This window comes from Erpetoichthys calabaricus, chromosome 13, assembly GCF_900747795.2.
Source record: "Erpetoichthys calabaricus chromosome 13, fErpCal1.3, whole genome shotgun sequence".
Lineage (NCBI taxonomy): Eukaryota > Metazoa > Chordata > Cladistia > Polypteriformes > Polypteridae > Erpetoichthys > Erpetoichthys calabaricus.
In genome coordinates this window covers 94276208-94297862 of record NC_041406.2, presented here as the reverse complement: position 1 = coordinate 94297862, position 21655 = coordinate 94276208, and the positions used below count along the sequence as shown (strand labels likewise).

Here is a 21655-nt window from a genome sequence, read left to right as displayed (position 1 = left end):
AGTGGACTCTGTGCGCCTGCGCACTCGGCGCTGTGAATCGGTGAATGTAATTCATCGAATGAGAGAGCGCGGCGCTCAGAGTGATGGGACCGGAGTGAGAGAGCTGCAGCAACGATCACTCTCCAGGCAACAGTCTGGTTATGACAGGTATATAGAAATATTTACATCTTCTTTCTTCACCCTTTCATATCAATCATTTTCCTACTGTAGCATGCAATTCACGCGGACGTGTGGTGCATCAACTAATGCTGAATTTGTTTTGGAAAGACGGCTGTTTGTTTAAGCTACGCAAGGACGATACGTCACGGGTAGCGGGCATGTAAAGAGAAGGTTACAGAGAGGATGCTCCCGACTTCGACACCGGCTTAAAAAAACAGGCATCGGATGCGTTGTAGACGTGGTGCTACAACCCATAATATGCCACAGAGTCGATGTTTTCACTGCTCAGGTATGTGGGGCTTTGCTGTGTGTATTCCTTTCTTCCTTTCTAACCTTTACGCGTACTTTCCGAAGCGAGTAATTCACTGTGATTTTATTTCAAACTTTGGTAATGTTATTGTAGAGCTCGTACTTTAGACTTCTTGATTGCATATGATATTGCATTGCGTTTTCCTTCCGACTAAATCTTTGTTACATTGTATTGTGATTGTTTATTATGATTGTGATTGTTATTTTGATCGCTCGCCTCTTTCTCTCTCTCTCTCTCTCTCTCTCTCTCTCTCTCTGATAGATAGATAGATAGATAGATAGATAGATAGATAGATAGATAGATAGATAGATAGATAGATAGATAGATAGATAGATAGATAGATAGATATTCGAATCCCCATCCTAACAAAACTAAGCACTGCTCGCGCTCGTGTCTTTCGTCACGGATTACGTGAGCAGGCGGTTAAGACATTTCAGTCCCCAGGAGAGCGCTGACCCAAGTCATCTTACAGTTCGGTCGGGTTTGGTTTTGTTGTCACACCCCAAGCTTTCGTTCCTTACGTCTCAGGTAACTGCGCTCCGTAATACACACAGTGACCTAAGATTTATAAATTTCCTTTCCTGTTGGACACAACAAACGTGTGGTTTCTTATTAAAAACAATAACCCAACAAACGCGTTACAATACAGTGTGGTTTCTTATTAAAAACAATAACCCGATTAAAAAGGGGCACGAAAGGTATTGGTGCATCTAGGAAATAACATACAACTTTATTAAATTATAACGTTTTCCACATGAGTGAAATGTAAATCGTGCTCGTTGTAATAGTAACGTTTTGTAGCTTTTCATCAAAGGTCACCTGCAGGGGAACATTACAAATCGGTATTTCACATTTATAAGACTGGGCATTGTTGATTACTAAGATTAACTAATCGTGTTTAAATTGTTCTTCAGAATACCAGAAATTAACAAACAAAGGATTAATTGTTGCAGACACTTGTAGCAAAAATCGCTTGTGTTAAATCAACATGCTTATATTCACTTCTCCGTTTATAGGGTCGAGTGGAGTCACAGCCCACCCTGCTGTCTCTGGGCGTGGAGCACGAGCAAACCCCGAACATGATGCCCGTATATTGCAAATCGAGCTCTTAGTTCATTCCGAGCTCACTGGTGTCCATCCATCCATCCATTTCATAAACTCGTCTAATCCCAAAATCGCGGGATGTCGGGTACACTCCACACAGACAAGGACCGGCGCCGGTACATCACTTGACAGGAAACGGATATTATAGAAACTCCACGTATACACAAGGGCACCGAGGGCATCCATTCCAGCACTGGGGATTGAGCCGCACTGTAAGGCGATAACTGTACTTCCCGCACCCACCCTTACTATTTCATATGTGGCGGTTTCGAGGTGCTGTCCAGGGTGATTTCGCAAAGAAATGTCCACAAGTGCCTTTTTAAATAAGAATCCAAGGCAATGCCCTTAATTTCATCTATTCGTTTCCTAGACCCAGTTTTTGTTTTTCCTTTACGGTGTCGCTTGGTTCTAGACAGTAAACTCGGTATTTATAAGGGCAGGAGGCAGCGCGGACGGACGGCGATCCATTTGAGCCCACACTCGTATCCTCCGACAATCAGGTGAATCGCGCGATTTGTGTTGTGTAGAAGAAGCACAGAATGTTCAGAGGATGCCTGCACGAGGAGAACGTGCAGACCCCTCAGAGACGCATTTACAGTACGTGCTATAGGTGATGTGCTACCATCGTTGTTTTTATATAGTTTTCTGTTTTTGCATTAAAATGTACATGGGGGTGCTGAACTGCTAATAAGAATGAGTGATATCGTTGCCATCCAGCCACCAATCCATAATCTGTCGAGTGGCATTTATCGGATTTAATAGCATCAGGGTATACCCCCACCACCCAAAAAAATGTATTCACCCATCTAACTATCCATCCATCCATCCATCCATCCATTTTCAAGCCTGCTTATCCTGAGCAAGGTCGCGGGGAAGCTGGAGCCTACCCTAGCAAGCACCAATTTAATTAGAATTCGGTACGAGCAGCTTTGCGCAGTTCTCGCAGGGAGAAATACGACATGAGACGTCATTCGCCTCGGGCTGCACATTCGTTGCTGTCTTTGCCTGAATCGGCTCGGATGACTCATCGGGTTATTATTTACGTAGCTGATCATATAAAACCTAATCTTTATAAGAAGAATGCACTGTTCTGAACTTTTTGTAAATTGTACAAGATTTCGATCTTCAGTGAGAAAAACAAGATGTCTGACTCTTTAAAGTTTTTTTTTTTTGCCGTTCTGAGTGTTGAAGTTTTTGTTATCTCATATGTTGTAGTTTTAAAGTATTAACATTTGTCTGTGATCTCTTCGTTCATTGCTGTAAGAAAGGCATTTGTCCAAATACTCCACGTTGATTGTTTGATTGGCATCCATTTATACATTTATTGATCCGATCTTTTTAGACACTGCACACTCCAGTGTAATTGCACACCTGGAGCACTAGGGGCGTAAACATTTACATTTGCATTTATTTACTTAGCAAACGCTTTTATCCAAAGGGACTTGCAAAAGTGGTCGAGTAAACATCAGTCTGGAGGACTGCTTGGGAACAAGTGGAACATTATAAGTTTATAAAACGGGTCATCACAAGTGAAACACTCAGAACAAAACACAAGCGAGTTACAATTTATATAACTGAATATCAGTTAGACAGAAATTCACCAAACACGAGTCTTCAAATGCTTCTTAAACTGATTGTGGGAGTCCGAATTTGAAATGGTGCTACATGAGCAGCTCATTCCACTAGCTTAGAGCTACACAAGAAAAGAGCCTGGTTTGAGATTTGATACCATCACCAGAGGTTGTTCATCAGGTGGGTGAGAGGAGCATAGGACCCCCATAGAGTATATATACAGTAGATGACCCATTGACTGCTCTGTAGGCAAGCACCAAGGATATGAACTAAACAGATGTACAGTATGTGCTGCTTCAGGGTGCCAGTGTAGCGACTTGAAAAGTGGAGTGTCATGTGCCCACCTCGGCTACTTAAGGTCTCTGCATGAGTCAACGGAGCGTTCTGAACCAGCATTATTGCACTGAGACCCCATTTGGCTACGCTGCCTGTACGAGAAGACCCAAACACCCCATTTGTGTGTTTTAAGTATTCAATCTACAGCACCCAATAAAGATCTGTGTTAAATTACACATTGTTAAGAGTAGTTAGGAGTCAACCGAGTCATTTGCATTCAGTCATTAGTTTTAATGAGAAGCTGGCCTTCTCTTTTTCAGAGCACTCGTTATCATCTAATTATGAGTTTAGGTCCACACATGTTTTGTCAGTCATATAGTCGCAACAGTTGGTTTTTGTTATATATCTATTTAAAAGTGTATGCTATAGAATAAGTACAATGTGATAAACCAAACATTCTGGCAATAGCTTTGAAGACCCCCAACTGCCTTAGCCTCCTGTTCACTCTTTTCAGATGTCTTCATTACTCCATTTCACAAATGGAATCAGAATAAATTACTCAGATGCTTAATAAAATACTGCAAATGTGAAGGGCATAATTCCTAAATTCCTAAACTCTCATAGATATTTGTAGAAATTTCTTGTTCTTAATTAGGTGCAGTTTACCTCATTGGAATAATAGAAAAGTCATAACGTACCTAAGCAGCATGAACATTAGCTCATTTGGTACCAGGCTTTGTTTTAAAATCCACCTTAATAAAAGGATAAGTGCCTATGTGTCTGTGTATTTGTGTGTTTGTCCAGTTGCTATGTCTCTGTCATTCCAACAAATGGCACATCCCAAACATTTGTGTTCATAAAATGCATTGCATTTGTCATTCTGACAGATGGCACATCACAAACATTTGTGCCAATAAAATGCATTGCACTTGTCATTCCAACAGATGGAGCATCACAAACATTTGTGCCAAAAATGCATTGCGTTTGTCATTCCAACAGATGGCACATCACAAACATTTGTGCCTAAAAGTGCGTTGCATTTGACATTCCAACAGATGGCAAATCACAAACATTAACACTGCTTTTATAACTCCCATACCGAATGGCATTTAACAGAGTCATATGCTTTGCATTTGTTATTCCATCAGATGGCACATTACAAAAACTTGTGCCAATGGAATGCATTGCATTTGTCATTCCAACAGGTGGTGCATCACAAACATTTGTGCCTATAAAATGCATTGTATTTGTCATTCCAACAGATGGCACATCACAAACATTTGTGCCAAAAATGCATTGCATTTGTCATTCCAACAGATGGCAAATCACAAACATTAACACTGCTTTTATAACTCCCATACTGAATTGCATTTAACAGAGCCATATGCTTTGCATTTGTCATTCCATCAGATGGCACATTACAAACATTTGTGCCAATGGAATGCATTGCATTTGTTATTCCAGCAGATGGCAGATTACAAACATTTGTGCCAATGGAATACATTGCATTGTCATTCCAACAGGTGGTGCATCACAAACATTCGTGCCTATAAAATGCATTGCATTTGTCATTCCAACAGTTGGCACATCACAAACATTAACACTTCTCTTATGAACCACATACCAAATGGCATATAACAAAGACATATGCAATGTATTTGTCATTCCAACAGAAGGCACATTACAAACATTTGTGCCAATAAAATGCATTGCATTTGTCATTCCAGCAGATGGCACATCACCAATATTTGTGCCTATAAAATGCATTTCAATTTGTCATGGCAACAAATGGCACATCACAAACATGAACACTTCTTTTATGAATCCCATACCAAATAGCATGTAAAAGAGACATATGCACTGCATTTGTCGAAGATCTGTCTGTACTACCATTATAATGCCACCTTTACATTTCAAGAGCCTTACAATGAGAGATTACAATGCAACAATACAAGGATGAGAGGAAGTTGTTATAAAAGAACAAAATCATTTTTTTTTTGGAAGAAATGGAATAAGAAACATCTCAAGATGATGATGAGTATGCTAATAATTTCAAGAATAGTTATGTGAGAATGTAGAATCCTTATCGTAGAGGTAGAGTTGATGGTGAATGGGACACTTGCATTTCAGCCTGCAAAGATGAAAGGGTCAACATTTGAAAAACGCACAAATGTTTGCTTTCTTACCTCAACCTATGTGATGGATGGCATGGATGGATTGGTGTCCCGGCTGGGATGGACCCTGCTACCTTGCCTGGCCAGGAAGCCAGCGTAATGGGTGGTCATAGGCAAGGCGTTCCCTGTCTCAGTCATGAGGTGGGCATGCCATGCCAATATGGATGGACTGGCACCCTGGTGAGGTTCGACAAAGGACTCTTGCCCATTCAGGCGGCCAAAGTGGTGAATGGACATGGGGACATAGCCTTCCAAAACTCTCTGCACCCCTGGTGCGTTGGGTGGCATATATCAATACATACACAGGGAATTCTGGGAATTGTAATTCCATGATGGCAGTCACGGTGGGATCCGTGTGTGCCACCAGGGGGTGCTGCAGGGAAGGCTTATGACTAACCCAGAAGTGCTTTCCCCTATGCAGAGTCCCGACATCCGAAACACTCCCAGGTCTTACATAAAAGGAGCCACCCGTACATTCATTTGAGGAGTTGGAAATGGGAGCAAAACATGCCTAGAGGAGAGTGGAGGAGGATAAAAAGACTTGGATTTGTATCTGTGGTTGTGCTGTTTAAAAGTAGAAACTTGTCCAAGGTGTTTTTGTTAACAAAAAGGTCAAGTTTTGAATCCAAGACTGTAGTTGGTAGAATTGTGTCTGAGGTTTGGGGAAGGGGGGGCCCCCTAGTGGCCACAACAATCATACATCAGATATTTTAGCATATACCTTAGATTTTGCTCAATTGCTTAAAATAAAATTCACATTTTGCTTAATTAGAAATTCTAAGTTGACACATTTTGCAGTAAAAGGTTACGTTGTCACTTACAAGTAATGCTGAACCTTGCCTTCATGCCTCCTTTGAATTCTGTCCTGTTTGGAGTTTGGATGTTCTTGGTCATGTTCAAAAGAGCTCTCCTCTGTCTCTGGGTCTGGTTTCTGATCCTTTGGTTCATTTCTGGTTCACTTGATGTTCTTCATATCTTCTTCCATGTGTTCTGGGAGTGTATTCAAGTTTTGACCGTTTGGTCTTCAGTCTGTCATTTGTTTTTCTGTTTACTAAACTGAGAAATCACCCTTCTCCCTTCCCTTTTCTCCATAATGACAATTCTATTCCTTTTAATTATCATCAAAAGAAAGCTTTCATGTTGAGCTTTGTAGTCTCCGAAGGTCTTGTTGGTTCAAGTTGGAGTTCCTTCTGGATTGATTACTGTCTAGCAGGGCTGCCCCTAACCAAACTTGGGGTCCTAAGGGGAGTCTTCTTCTAAAATTCATTTTGTCTTTCAAATGACAGTAAATAGCAATAAGACCTCAACTTCATCAGTAATGTCAGCGGCCAATAAAATTAACCAACATTTGAAGTTAATCTTGTAAATGCAGCCGAGTAAGCAGCTCAAAGTAGGCAGGGAAAAAGGGTTGGGGTGCCGACTGTGCCAACTAAAAAAAATTAGTCACTAGGGGCAAGCGAACAGTCAGGGCTTCGTAAAGAACTGGAATGAATTGGAGCTCTGACCTCCTCTTAAGGTAGGGCCCAAATGAGACTCCTCCTACTGGGGGTTGAGCCTCTTTTATATCATCTGGACCATACGGGGCGGGGCGGGGCTTCACTGGGGCGTTGTCCTGAGCTTCAGGAAAAGGAGAAGAGAATGTTTGTCATTAGCAGAACCACGAAGATGGTCCCCAGGTACACATGTGTGACAATCTGAGCTAACTGCTCTTTTTGGACGTCCTCTGTCCTCCTCTTAGGCTAAGGCCCAAATGAGACTCCTCCTTCTGAGGGGGGGGGGGCACCTTTAACATTGTCTGAACCATATGGGGAGGGGCTTCACTGGGGTGTTGTCCTGAGCTTCAGTGAAAGGAGAAGAGAATGTTTGTCATTAGCAGAACCACGAAGATGGTCCCCAGGTACACATGTGTGACAATCTGAGCTAACTGCTCTTGTTGGATGTCCTCTGTCCTCCTCTTAGGCTAAGGCCCAAATGAGACTCCTCCTACTGGGGGTTGAGCCTCTTTTATATTATCTGGACCATACGGGGCGGGGCGGGGCTTCACTGGAGCATTGTTCTGAGCTTCAGGAAAAGGAGAAGAGAATGTTTGTCATTAGCAGAACCACGAAGATGGTCCCCAGGTACACATGTGGAAATCTGAGCTAACTGCTCTTTTTGGATGTCCTTCTGAGGGTGGAGCACCTTTTACATCGTCTAGGCCATATGGGGCTAGGCTTCGCTGGGGCGTTGTCCTGTGCTAGGGGAAAAGGAACAGAGAATGTTACCATTAGTGCCCCCTTTCATCTTGGGGTGGAAGTGCTTACCTGTCCAGAGCCAGGAAGATGGTCTCTCGGTGCACATGTGTGACAATCTGAGCTAACTGCTCTTTTTGGATGTCCTCTGTCCTCCTCTGAGGCTAAGACCCAAATGAGACTCCTACTTCTGGTGGTGGAGCACCTTTTATATCGTCTGGACTGGAAGAGGTGGTGCTTTGCCGGGTTGTTGTTACCGTTAGTGCCCCCTCTCCCCCTGGGGTGGAAATGCTTATCTTTCTAGAGCCACGAAGATGGGTCTCCAGAGTCACAGATTGTTGCAATCTGAGCTAATTGCTCTTTTTGGATGTCCTTTGTCCTCGAGGGTCCAAACGAGACTCCTCCTTCTTGGGTCAGGCATCTTTTATATGGTCTGGACCATAAAGGACTCGGCTTCACCAGGGCGTCGTCCTATCCTACAAGAAACGGAAAAGAGATTGTTACCGTTAGTGCCCCCTCTCCCCCTGGGGTGGAAATGCTTATCTCTCCAGAGCCACGAAGATGGTCTCCAGACTCACAGATTGTGACAATCTGAGCTAATTGCTCTTTTTGGATGTCAAGGTTGCTTGGTGCAATTAACACAATTCAGCCAACCACTAACGAGCAAGCAAGAGAGCCCTGCATGTTGTTGAAATTTCCAAACGTGTCTTCAGTACAACAACATTGAGCACTTGATATGCCGACTAACGTTTAACAACATCTGTAGGTGCCGAAGTCTGCGTGGCGGTAATAAAGAATCCGCATCCATGTCTCAGCTGGGCACTGTAACATCAGATAATATCTGTTAAGCACTTGATATCAAAACTATTACACAGAATGCTGTGCTTGCTCCATTGTTGCTTTAGTGTAGAGGTGACTGATGTAACTTTAACTAGCTTACCTGGAAGTTGGGCAAATTTTGATTTCAAAACACACCTGCAAGTGCTTCTTCATGCTTTCATTTTTCTTTCTTTTCTGTGCTCTTGAGTGCTGTCTCTCTGCTCCCTGCTCATTAATGGAAGATGATCACAACAGGTGACTGTAGGTGGCATTAATTTAATGATTCCTGCAACAGCAATAACACCATTAGGCGGACCACCCCGCCAATTGGTCCTCCGCTCAGGGCGTGATATACATATAGGAAGGGACGTCACTGCTCTTCAGCATTGGGTTTTATTAATTTTTGCTTATTTCACTTGGAAATGCCCATTATAAGTTTTAATGATTTGTCACCTAAATCACAATGTCAAGAGGCAGGGCCTGTTAAAGCCCATTGCGGTACTTCCTGTGTGATTTTGGGCTATACAAAAATAAACTGTATTGTATTGTATTGTACTTGGTCTGTGGAGGACAGCAGCTGAAGTCCTAAAATTCAATATTTTATTTGTTCCTTTTCTTAGCACCTCCAATTTCCTTTCTTGTGTCCTCAGTTATGATTGGGGGGCTTGGCCTTTAACGGAGTGGTTTTGTTGTTGTTGTTTTGTGATATGGATGGGGGGTATCAGGGAGGTAGGAATTATATAGCGCCTTCAGAAGGTGTTTACATCCCTTCACTTTTTTTTACACATTTTGCTACGTTTCATGTCATTTTCTCCCTCGTCAAACAACATTCAATAACCCAGAATGAGAAAGCGAAAGCAGGATTTAAGGAATGTTTTGCAAATTCGTTAAAAATAAAAATCTGAAATATTTAATTGAGACGAGTATTCATGATCTTTATTCAATACCTTGTTGAAGCCCCTTTTGCAGTAATTACAGTACAATACAATACAATTTATTTTTGTGTAGCCCAAAATCACACAAGGAGGGCCGCAATGGGCTTTAACAGGCCCTGCCTCTTGACAGCCCCCCAGCCTTGACTCTCTAAGAAGACAAGAAGAATTCCCAAAAACACCTTGTAGGGAAAAATGGAAGAAACCTTGGGAAAGGCAGTTCAAAAAGAGACCCCTTTCCAGGTAGGATGGGTGTGCAGTGGGTGTCAAAAAAAGGGGGTCAATACAATACAATATACAGAACAAATCCTCAATACAGTATAAAAATAAAAATATCACAAGTACGGAGCAGAATTCAACAGTAGATGATATCACATATGATTTGGATTTGTTAAGAGTCCTGGAGACCTCAGCCATCAAGCTGCCTCCCCCTATTGGCCATTCCATAGATGAGTCAGCTCTGGGCCAGCCAATCCGATGACAGGACCCCTCCACTCGACAATTCCTGCGATCCTCCATCAGTGATGACTTTACTTTAGGCAGGCAAAACAACTTGGCAGGTGGGCCGTGGCACCAAGTGCCACATTTGAGTACCGAGAAGAGAAACAGAATAGGTGAGGGTTAGTAACAAATTAGAACTATCATGTTACTTATGTTTTAGTGCTAATGACTAACAACAGAGATGCAGTCTGTACAGTTCTAGCCTGGAGTCTTCTTGGATATGACTTGACCAACTTCACACATCTGGATTTGGTGGGCTTCTTCCATTCTCCTCTTCAGATCCTCTCAAGCTCTGTCAGGTTGGGTGGAGACCTTTGGTGGTCAGCTACTTTCAGTTCTCTCCAGGTTGAAGTCCAGGCTCTGGCTGGGCCCCTCAAGGACATTTTCTCGAATCCACTCCTGTGTTGTCTTTGCTTAGTGCTTAGGGTCATTGTCCTGTTGGAAGGTGAACCTTCGGCCCAGTCTGAGGTCCAGAGTGCTGTAGAGCAGGCTTTCATGAAGGATATCTCTGTACTTTGCTCCTTTCAACCTTCTCTGAACCCTGAATAGTTTCCTTGTCGTTGATGCTGCCACCACCATACTTCACTGTTGGAAAGGCATGTGATGAGAGATACTGTATCTGGTTTCCTCAAGACACAGCACTTGGAGTTCAGGCTCCATTCTTGGCTTCATCAGACTAAAGAATCTTGTTTCTCGTAATCTGAGTGTCCTCCATGTAGGGTTTCCTATGTTTTCTATTGAGGAGAGACTTGTTTCCAGTCGCTCAGTCATAAAGCCCAGATCAGTGGGGAGCTGCGATGAGGGTTGTCCTTCTGGAAGTTTCTCCCATCAGACAAGTTCTTGGTCAGCTCATTAATCAAAGCCCTTCCCTGCTGGCCTGGTGAACTCAATGGAGAGTCATGGTTGTTCCAAACATCTTCCATATAAGAATTATGAAGGTAACTGCACTCTTGAGAACATTCAGCAGAACCTTCACTCAACATAAGCCTGTCACTAAGCTCTGTAAGCAATTCCATCGGCCTCATGGCTTGGTTTTTGCTCAACAGTAGGACCCTCTATGTGGACAGGTGTGTGTCTCTAACCTAATCATGTGCAATCAATTGACTTGAGCACAGGTGGACTCCAAATATCTTAATGATGATCAATAAAATGGAAGGCACCTAAGCCAGATCACGTGTCATAGTAAAGTGTCTGAAGAGTGGTGTCGATGTATTATTTCAGTTTTTATTTGTAATAAATTTGCAAAAATTCCCACAATCCTGTTTTCATTTTGTCATTCTCGGGCATTGAGTGTTGTTGAAAGAGTGAAAAAATGAATTTATATGAACACAAGGCTGCAACACCAACTGAAGGGGTCTGAATTCTTTTTGAAGTCACTGGTCACAGTTATTGAAAGGCTGGGATTTCATTGTGGTTGTATTGCTTTTGCTGTTTGGAACTTTTTGAATGTTTTTTTTTATCTTTTTTTCTGGTCAACAGAATAAACATTGAATTAATAAATGAATATTTCCACTCTGACTCTCACCCTAAACATAGAGTCACTCACAGAGGTTGCTTGCTAGAGTGCCCACCAACATCTGATTCAGGCCCTGTGCCTGTAGTTTCACAAAATAAGACTATGGAGAGGATGATATTCACAGGTCTTGTACTTCCCAATCAGAAAAGTAACTCAGATAAATGGTGTTGTTCCTGCGGGGCCTAAAACTCCTCTCTACATCATCACTCTCAATCCCTGATGATGGATTGTGGAGGCGCCATGTGATATTTGTAAACGTGGCAGCACACTGTAATACAGAAACTTCACATTTCTCATTTATCATTTAAAGTCTTTGAAAATTGCAAGACAGGTAAGAAACATGTTATTCTTTGCTGAATTCATTAGCAAACTGCCATTTATATTTTATCAGACACGGAACTGAATTATTAACAAAATAAATTCTGTGCAGCAATAAATGTAGAATTGTAATGAAAATCTTGCTAGTATTTAAAAACACAGGTTACTATACAGCGGAGGAAATAAGTATGACATATCTCATTAAACAAATTTCCAATAAAGTAATGCGCATGAAATGTAGACCAGACATTGGTGTGCACCTTAATAAAAGGATAAGTGTCTGTGTGTCAATGCAGTTACTAAATCTCTGTCATTCCAACAGATGACGCATCATAAACCATTGCAGTAATAAATTGCATTGTGTTTGTCATTTCAATAGATGGCACATCACAAACATTAACACTGCTTTTATGAAAAACGCAGCAAATGGCATATGAGAGGCATGTGCATTGCATTTGTCATTCCAACAGATGGCACATCGCAAACATTAACACTTCTTTAATTAAAACATAGCAAATGGCATATAAAAGAGGCATGTGCATTGCATTTGTCATTCCAACAGATGGCACATCGAAAACATTAACATTGCTTTTATGAAAAACATAACAAATGGCACATAAGAAAGACATGTGCATTGTATTTGTCATTCCAACAGATGGCGGATCTCAAACATTAACACTGCTTTTATGAATCCCATACCAAATGGCATATAACATAGAAACATAAGAAATCTGATAAACAAGAGAAGACCAATCAATCCCTCTTGTTTAGCTAATAGCCAAACAATCCCAATAGAGATATATGCATTGCATTTGTCGTTCCAAAAGATGGCACATCACAAACATTAACACTTCTTTCATGAAAATGTAGCAAATGGCATATAAAAGAAGCATGTGCATTACATTTGTCATTCCAACAGGTGACTAATCAAAAAACATTAACATTGCTTTTATGAAAAACATAGCAAATGGCGTATACAAGAGGCATGTGCATTGCATTTGTCATTTCAACAGATGGCACATCACAAGCATTAACACTGCTTTTATGAAAAACATAGCAAATGGCACATAAGAAAGACATGTGCCTTGTATTTGTCATTCCAACAGATGGCACATCACAAACATTAACACTGCTTTTATGAATCCCATACCAAATGGCATATAACATTGAAACATAAGAAACATAAGAAATTTTATAAACAAGAGATTACCAATCAATCCCTCTTGTTTAGCTAATAGTCAAACAATCCCAATAGAGATATATGCATTGCATTTGTCATTCCAACAGATGGCGCATCACAAACATTAACACTGCTTTTATGAATCCCATACCAAATGGCATATAACAGAGACATATGCATTGAATTTGTCATTCCAGGAGATGGCACATTACAACATTAACACTGCTCTTCTACTGTATTTTCCATACTAAATGGCATATAACATATATGTTGCATTTGTCACATCACAAAAATGAACTCTGTGTCAGAGACATATGTATTGCATTTGTTTTTCTGAAAAATGGTGCATCTGTAATATTTGTAGTAATGCATTTTATTACTTGCAGATGTTTGTGATGTGCCATCTGTTGAAATGACAAATGCAGTGCATCTTATTACTTCATGCATTGCAAAACACCATCCAGTAGATGAAGCACTGGATATTAACACTAAGATATGTGTTGTTATTTAGATGTTAGATGGGTAGCACAGGTAGTTAACTCAATAAAAAAAAAAGGACACAGCCAAATTAACTGTAAAATTCCAATCCATGCAAATTTTATTTGCAATAAAGTGGAATGACATAGAAAAAAAACATTGAAAATGCTAACTGGAATTTAATACTTGGTGGAGAATCCTTTATGCAGTGACAACGTCGATACAATTCTTGTTTGATGAAGCAAGTCTCTCCCAGTGTTCAGGTGGGATTGTGACCCATTCTTCTACAAAGGGGTTTGGCTTTGGTGGACCGGGGGGATGAGACTGCTAGTGAATTTTGATCTTCTGTTCTTTCCACAAATGTTCTATTGGATGTAAGTCTGGTGATTGACTGGGCCATTCCAACACCTTTATTTTTTTCCTCTGGAACCACCAGAGAGTCTCCTTTGGAGTATGATTAGGACTGTTATTCTGGTAGAAGGTCCACTCGTGACTGCACACTGTCTATGGCATGTGAAAATGGGCGGCAACAATTGAAAGACCAGGGGTGTGGCCAACCTAAGAGAAGAGAAAGGGTGTGTTTAAAATTCAAAAGGGGTGTGTATGTTTAAAAAAAGTGGACGGAGCTTATTTAAGTTAGCATCATTGAGCAGTATTTAGAAGAGAGGTCACGCAGCATTTTTCTGAAAACATCTGCCAAAAATGACGTCATGCATACAATTCTAAACAGTGAACAGAGCCTTGGCGGGCTTATGAACAGCTTCTTGTGATATTAGTGTATGCTATTTAAAGCCTGTAATCAAATTTTTTTAAATTGCATTACATGGATCAAAATCTACACAGCACTTTGTCTGTTGAAATACCAAATGCATGACAAAAAGGTCAGGTCAAGCCAGGTTGGGAAGCATACACTTGTTCAGCATGTTGCTGTGCCTGCCACATGACGAAACCTCTCGGGATCCTGAATGGCAAACCCCCAGGCAGACACGTAGGTCCAGTCCCACTCTCCGGAAATGACCATCTATCTGCCACAGCCAGTTGTTATGTGGGGGTCCCCTTGGCCTGGTCCAGCCGCTGGGGTCCTCAAAAATGAGTAAACATAAAGACAAGTAACTTCATTTTTTTTTTAATTAAACAACGCAGCCTTTTTGCACTTCTTGGCCACCATTCTGAAACCCCAGCAGCAGTTTAAAATGCAAGGACTGGAGGAATTGGTTTCAGGTGTTTAAGGAAGAAGCCCTGTGGATGGAGCCTTTGCAGTGCAGGATTTTGTCACAAATCTGTCCCCAGATGTGTATTCTGGTTTGAGAATCCATCAGCACCCCCACATACTAGACACCACCCGTCATGAGATGTTATTTGTGTGACAACTAGGTAACAAATGATTTCTCTCACATTTAGAGCCATGTAATCCTTTCGAGACGTACTGACTGACCAACATATGCTAACCCAGCACAAGTAGGAGAGCTATGAAGTGGAAGGAGGTGCTTTAGTGCTTTTTCGTATTATGCTCAATACGTTTTTTTTTCCTGTGTCATTTCACTTTCTAATAGTTTGGAATCATATGACTTCTTTGAGTTAATTAATACCAGTGTCCAGTCTGAATTTCATGTGTATACACTACTGGTCAAAAGTTTTAGAACACCTCCATTTTGCCAGTTTTGCTTTAAAGTTCATCAGTTAAAATGCAATGAATGAACTGAAATTGTGTTAAGGTCAGCAGTCAGCTGCCAGAGGGTTTAAATTTAACGTTCAGGTTTGCAAAAACTGAAAAAGGGAAATATCAGAATGTTACAAATGGGCCTTCTTCAGGTAACAACTAATACGTTACACTCTGCAGATAGTAAAGTAAATGAAGCCTTACAAGTTGAAGCAAACAATTTGCACAGGTGTCCCAACTTCTGTCGATTACTTTAAAACCCCTCTGTGTGTCTTAAAGCAGAGTTGGAACAGACTGTGTTACTGCACCCTCTGAAGTACGACTTGGACAATATTATACTGATAATAGCAAGAACATGTCAATTAACAAATGACATGAGATGGAGCATTATTACTCTTAGAAGTGTAGGCCTTTCATTTAGAGAAATTGTGTCTGTGAGTCCAGTGGTGTCCTACACAATCCAAAGGCAATTGGCAACTGGAAGAGACTCTGATAGGATGAGATCTGGCAGAGCCAAAGTCACCAGCCAATCTGGAGACAAGTTTGTGACGGTCACCAGCTTGTGTGATCACAGGTGCCTCACAGCACAGCTTTAACAGTGCAGGTCGACAGAAGCAAATATCAGTTTGTACTGTGAAGAGGAGACTTTGTGCTGCAGGTTTGACAGGGCGAAGAAAGCCATTCCTTAAAGGACAAAACAGGGCCTTGAAATAACAACAACAACATTTATTTATATAGCACATTTTCATACAAATGATGTAGCTCAAAGTGCTTTACATGATGAAGAAAGAGAAAAAAAAGACAAAGTAAGAATTAAAATAATAAGAGAACACTAATTAACATAGAATAAAAGTAAGGTCCGATGGCCAGGGAGGACAGAAAAAACAAAAACAAACTCCAGACGGCGGGAGAAAAAATAAAATCTGCAGGGGTTCCAGGCCACGAGACTGACCAGTCCCCTCTGGGCATTCTACCGAACATAAATGATCAGTCCTCATTGTATTCAGGGTTTTCATGGAAGGACTTGATGATGACGGTCACATGGACTTCTGGCCTTTAATCCATCAATGTGGGGACATCACTGTGCTTTGATTAGGTGGTGGTGGTGCAGGTCGCCACCACAGAAAACTGGAAAAAGAACAGAAGAGAGAGTTGGGGTTAGTACGGATTTTAGAGCCACCATGAATAGTAACGATAATTAATTAATTATGCAGAGCATCAGGATTAAATTTAAATGAAGTTATGAGAAGGCCATGTTAAAGTAATGTGTTTTCAGTAGTTTTTTAAAGTGCTCCACTGTATTAGCCTGGCGAATTCCTACTGGCAGGCGATTCCAGATTTTAGGTGCATAACAGCAGAAGGCCGCCTAACCACTTCTTTTAAGTTTTGCTCTTGGAAATTTGAGCAGACACTCATTTTGAGGATCTGAGGTTATGATTTGGAGTGTAAGGTGTCAGACATTCTTAAATATAGGATGGAGCAGATTATTTAAGGCTTTGTAAACCATAAGCAGGATTTTAAAGTCAATTCTGAATGATACAGGTGACCAGTGTAGTGACATCAAAACTGGAGAAATGTGTTTGGATTTTCTTTTCCTGGTTAGGATTCTAGCAGCTGCATTCTGCACTCGTTGTAGTCGATTTGTGTCTTTTTTGGGTAGTCCTGAGAGGATTGCGTTACAGTAATCTAGCCGACTGAAAACAAACGCGTGAACTAATTTCTCAGCATCTTTCAATGATATAAGAGGTCTAACTTTTGCTATGTTTCTTAAGTGAAAAAATGCTGTCCTAGTGATCTGATTAATATGCGATTTAAAATTCAGGTCACAGTCAACAGTTACCCCTAAATTCTTTACCTCCGTCTTGACTTTTAATCCTAATGCATCAAGTTTATTTCTAATAACCTCATTATATCCATTATAGCCAATCACTAAAATTTCAGGTTTCTCTTTATTTAGCTTGAGAAAATTACTACTCATCCACTCAGAAACACAAGTAAGACATTGTGTTAGTGAATCAACAGAGTCGGGGTCATCAGGTGCTATTGATAAATACAGCTGTGTGTCATCAGCATAGCTGTGGAAGCTCACGTTGTGCCCCGAGATAATCTGACCTAATGGAAGCATGTAGATTGAGAAGAGCAGCGGACCCAGGATATAGCCTTGTGGAACACCATATAGAATATCATGTGTCTTTGAAGTATAATTACCACAACTAACAAAGAATTTTCTACCTGTCAGGTAGAATTCAAACCAATTTAAGACACTGCCAGAGAGGCCCACCCACTGACTATTTCTAAGAATATTGTGATCAATGGTATCAAATGCAGCACTCAAATCTAAGAGGATGAGAACAGATAAATGGCCTCTGTCTGCATTTACCCACAAGTCATTTACTACTTTAGCGAATGCAGTTTCTGTACTGTGATTTGTTCTGAAACCCGACTGAAACTTATCACGAATACTAGCTGTGGACTACAGCAGACTGGAAGAAAGTCTTATGGACCAAGGAATCCAAATTAGAAATCTTGGGTTCATCACGCAGGGTGTCGGTCCTCCGTCGAGTTGGTGACAGGATGGTCCCTCAGTGTGTGACACCAACTGTCAAACATGGAGAGGAAGTGTGATGGTCTGGGGGCAGAGGTGGTGACTGGCATTCTGAATCACAAGGGTTACCACAGTTTGGCTGTTATATCAGTAAAAGGTGCAGGCTACTTTGATGAATCAAAAATCTTGTACAATTAAAGATTGTTCTATGTCTTTATTTCATAAAACATTACGACATTATACTGCATGCGTTTCCTAAAAAACTGAAAAAACGGAGGTGTTCTAGAGCAGTTGCTTTGAAATATATTTGATGAGAAAAATGTTGACGTGTTCATTGCAATCTTATTTCCATCGCTGTATATCTGCAATAATTTTCCTACTGTATTCATATTTGGCAGGTTATTACTTTTGGCACTTTATTCAAACAATTACTTCTAGCCAAAAAGCAAGCATATTGTTGTAAATAACAAACGGTCTAAACAAATCATAAAAGTTTAATGTGATGTTGTATAGTTGAGTACACAGATTGTAACAGCACAAGAGAACACCGTGCCCACCGTATAAATTCGTCTAAAGCAGTAAGTTGTCGCGTTGACTCAAATGACTTTGTAAAGCAAGTGTTTTGATCAATGCCTAATAATATGCCAAGTCTTAATATTTCCGTGCAGGTCCCCATTTTGTGTTGCCACCCAATTTATCAACAAATCAACATGAAAGTGCTCTGACAGGAGCATATGGCAGCCAGGAGAGCTTGTCATTTATCACCATGTGTCGCCTCAGGCTTCGATTTGATATTAAATAAAGAATCCTAATAAATGGGTTACTTTCCGAGTACAGGACTGTGGATTTAGAAGAGTCTGTTCTCTATAAACGTTTAACATTAAGGAGCACGTCAAGGTTGCTGCCACAAATGACTGCTTGTGCCAGGTCAAGTGGAGGAGTAGTTGTATGCTGCCAATCTCTGTTGCCTTCCTAGCTGCACTCTGTTTGCCTTTTAAACAGTAACTGGCACCCTGACATTTAGGAATGTCATTCACATGCAGATGAGGGCTGACTCACAGCTCAGGCCCCCCCATACATTGTGCAAACGTTCATCCCAATGAAATGTTTTGTAACTTGAAAAATGAAGATGGTTATATAACAACAGGAGGCTCATAAACTAACTGTGGCCGCGTGCCAAAGAGCAGACTCGTGGTTTATGTTAAATGGGAACAAGACAGTCTGTGCGTCGTCTTGCATTAGAACGAAGGAGGCTTTTGACCTGAATTGTGGGTCAATGTCACATTTTAAATATCTTGCAATTAGGATTTGTACAGAGTGTATTTCTAATGTGGAAAGCATTAATGTGTTTAATGCATGTGGCTTTAATTATGATGATAAATCTTAAGTTGCCCATTCCATCCATCCGTCCTTTTTCTGCCACTTATTTGGGCACAGTAGTCTGAGCAAAGGGTCTTTGATGTCGCTTTTCCCCGCCACCTGCTACAACACCTCCAGGGATACTGAAGCACAACCAGGCCAGACATATACTGTACCTTCACCGGCCATTTTATTAGGTACAAATGCTTGTTAGTGCTGTCGCAAGAGGCTGGGGGCCAGAACCTGGAAGGACTGGAAGGTGGTCTATACGATGATGAGGGGACCATGGGGACGGAGCAAGGAGTCTCAAACCCACCACCAAGGGGCATCCCCGAGCATCGTGGAGCCTGGGAGATCGACACTTCCGTCACACCTGGGAAGGTGGAGGAAGGACTTTTCAGGGACGCCTGGAGTGCTTCCGGGTGCTAGTGTGGCACTTCCGCCACACCAGAAAGTGGCGCTGGAAGAACGTCAGTGAGCACCTGGAGCACGTCTGGGTAACTATAAAGGAGGCCGCCTTCCTACAGTCAGGAGCTGGAGCAGGACATTGAGAGAAAGGCCCGTGTTGATGGTGATTGGTGCTGGGAGCATTGTATTGTGTGGGACTTTCTTTAGTGTAATAAACATGTGTTTTATAAAGTGCTGGTGTTTCTCTGATGGTGTTCGGACCCGTGCTCACAGCGCAAATATCTAATCGGCCCATCACATGGCAGCAATTCAATGCATTTAGGAATGTAGACATTGTCAAGACGACCTGCTGAAGTTCAAACCGAGCATCAGAATAAGGAAGAAAGTTCAGCTCATCACATGGCAGCAGTTCAATGCATTTAGACCTGTAGACATTGTCAAGACGACCTGCTGAAGTTCAAACCGAGCATCAGAATGAGGAAGAAAGTTGATTGAAGTGACTCTGAACAACCAGACGGGCTGGTCTGAGTATTTCAGAAACTGCTGATATACTGGGATTTTCACACACAAACATCTCTAGGGTTTATAGAGAGTGGTCTGAAAAAGGGAAAATATCCAGTGAGTGGCAGTTCTCTGGGCGACAATGCCTTGTTGATGCCAGAGGTCAGAGGAGAATGGCCAGACTGGTTAATGAGCTGATAGAAAGGTGACAGTAATTCAAATAAGCACTCGTTATAACCGACGTATGCAAAATACACAACGCAGGTGGGCCACAGCAGCAGGAGACCACAGTGGGTGCCACTCCTGTCAGCTAAGAACAGGCAACTGAGGCTACAATTCACCAAAATTGGACAACAGAACATTGGAAAAACGTTGCCTGGTCTGATGAGTCTCGATTTCTGCTGTGACATTCGGAGGGTAAGGTTAGAATTTGGCATCAACAACATGAAACCCTGGATCCATCCTGCCTTGTATTGACAGTTGAGGCTGGTGGTGGTGGTGTAATGGTGTGTAGGATATTTTCTTGGCACACTGTGGGCCCCTTAGTAACAACTGAGCATCGTTTAAATGCCACAGCCTACCTGAGTGTTGTTGCTGACCAAGTCCATCCATTTATGACCGCAGTGTTCCCATCTTCTGATGGCCTCTTCCAGCAGGATAACGTGCCATATCACAAAGCTCAGATCATCTCAAACTGTTTTTTTTTGAACATGACAATGAGCTCACTGGACTCAAATGGCCTCCACAGAATGCAGTACCGTTATGGATATACAGCAATCCAACAATTATTTATAAAATAGTCCTGCGCATTGAAACAATGAATTGATATTGACAGGTAAAACACTGCTTAAAAGTAAATTTGCGAGTGAGTACCTATTTAATATCAGTATTTTATCCATTTATTGTATTATATTTTTTTTTTACTGAGAGAATATGCAGTTAATGTATCTTGTGACCTGTAGGGGGTGCATACGCACCACACACACCCAGACACAACCAGATCACACAGTCACGGGTTCAAGGAAAGAAGTTTTTATCCAAATAAAACACCTGTTTTTTAATGACCTGATAAGTAAATCAGTCACATTTCTGTTTTATTTCGTTTCCTTTCCTTTTCCAACTCCACTCTCCTCCCGACACCGACTGCGGGATGAGGCACAGTGGCTGTTTTTTAACACAAACCCTGGAGTACTTCCAGTGAAACAGGATTGCCATCTAGAAGCACTTCCGGGTCTGCTGGAGCCTCTCCATAACAGCAGAGCCCACTCTCAGCAGCTCCCACCAAGTGGCACCTAAGAACCCTAACATGGCTACCCAGGAGAACTTCAATTCCCATTTAGCCCTGCCGGTGTCCAGACTGGAGTCATACCAGAGGAAGACTGCAAACCGGTGTGCTGGGGGAGCACAAAGCCTCAGGAGGCAGTCACCTTATGTCCTTCACTCATAATGGCCTCCCGACTGTGAAAGGTGCCGCAAACCAACGATGTCCATCCGTGTCCCTCCTTTATCATGACTTCCTGGCTAGGTGAGGTACCATCCACTGCCAGTCTTCTCGTGTCTTCTATGACAACCTTTACTGTTTTTTTTTACACTGCAGCTTAGTGTAATGTTTA

General features: G+C 41.6%; 1 protein-coding gene across 1 annotated transcript in view; it reads left to right on the top strand.

The window, feature by feature from the left end:
* The window catches only part of nrsn1 (neurensin 1), a 33373-nt gene continuing 11718 nt past the window's right edge, over positions 1–21655 (top strand). Inside the window, exon 1 of the mRNA XM_028817281.2 lies at positions 1–147. The gene's annotated coding sequence lies outside the window, so the exon portion shown is untranslated. The remainder of the gene's footprint in view (positions 148–21655) is intronic.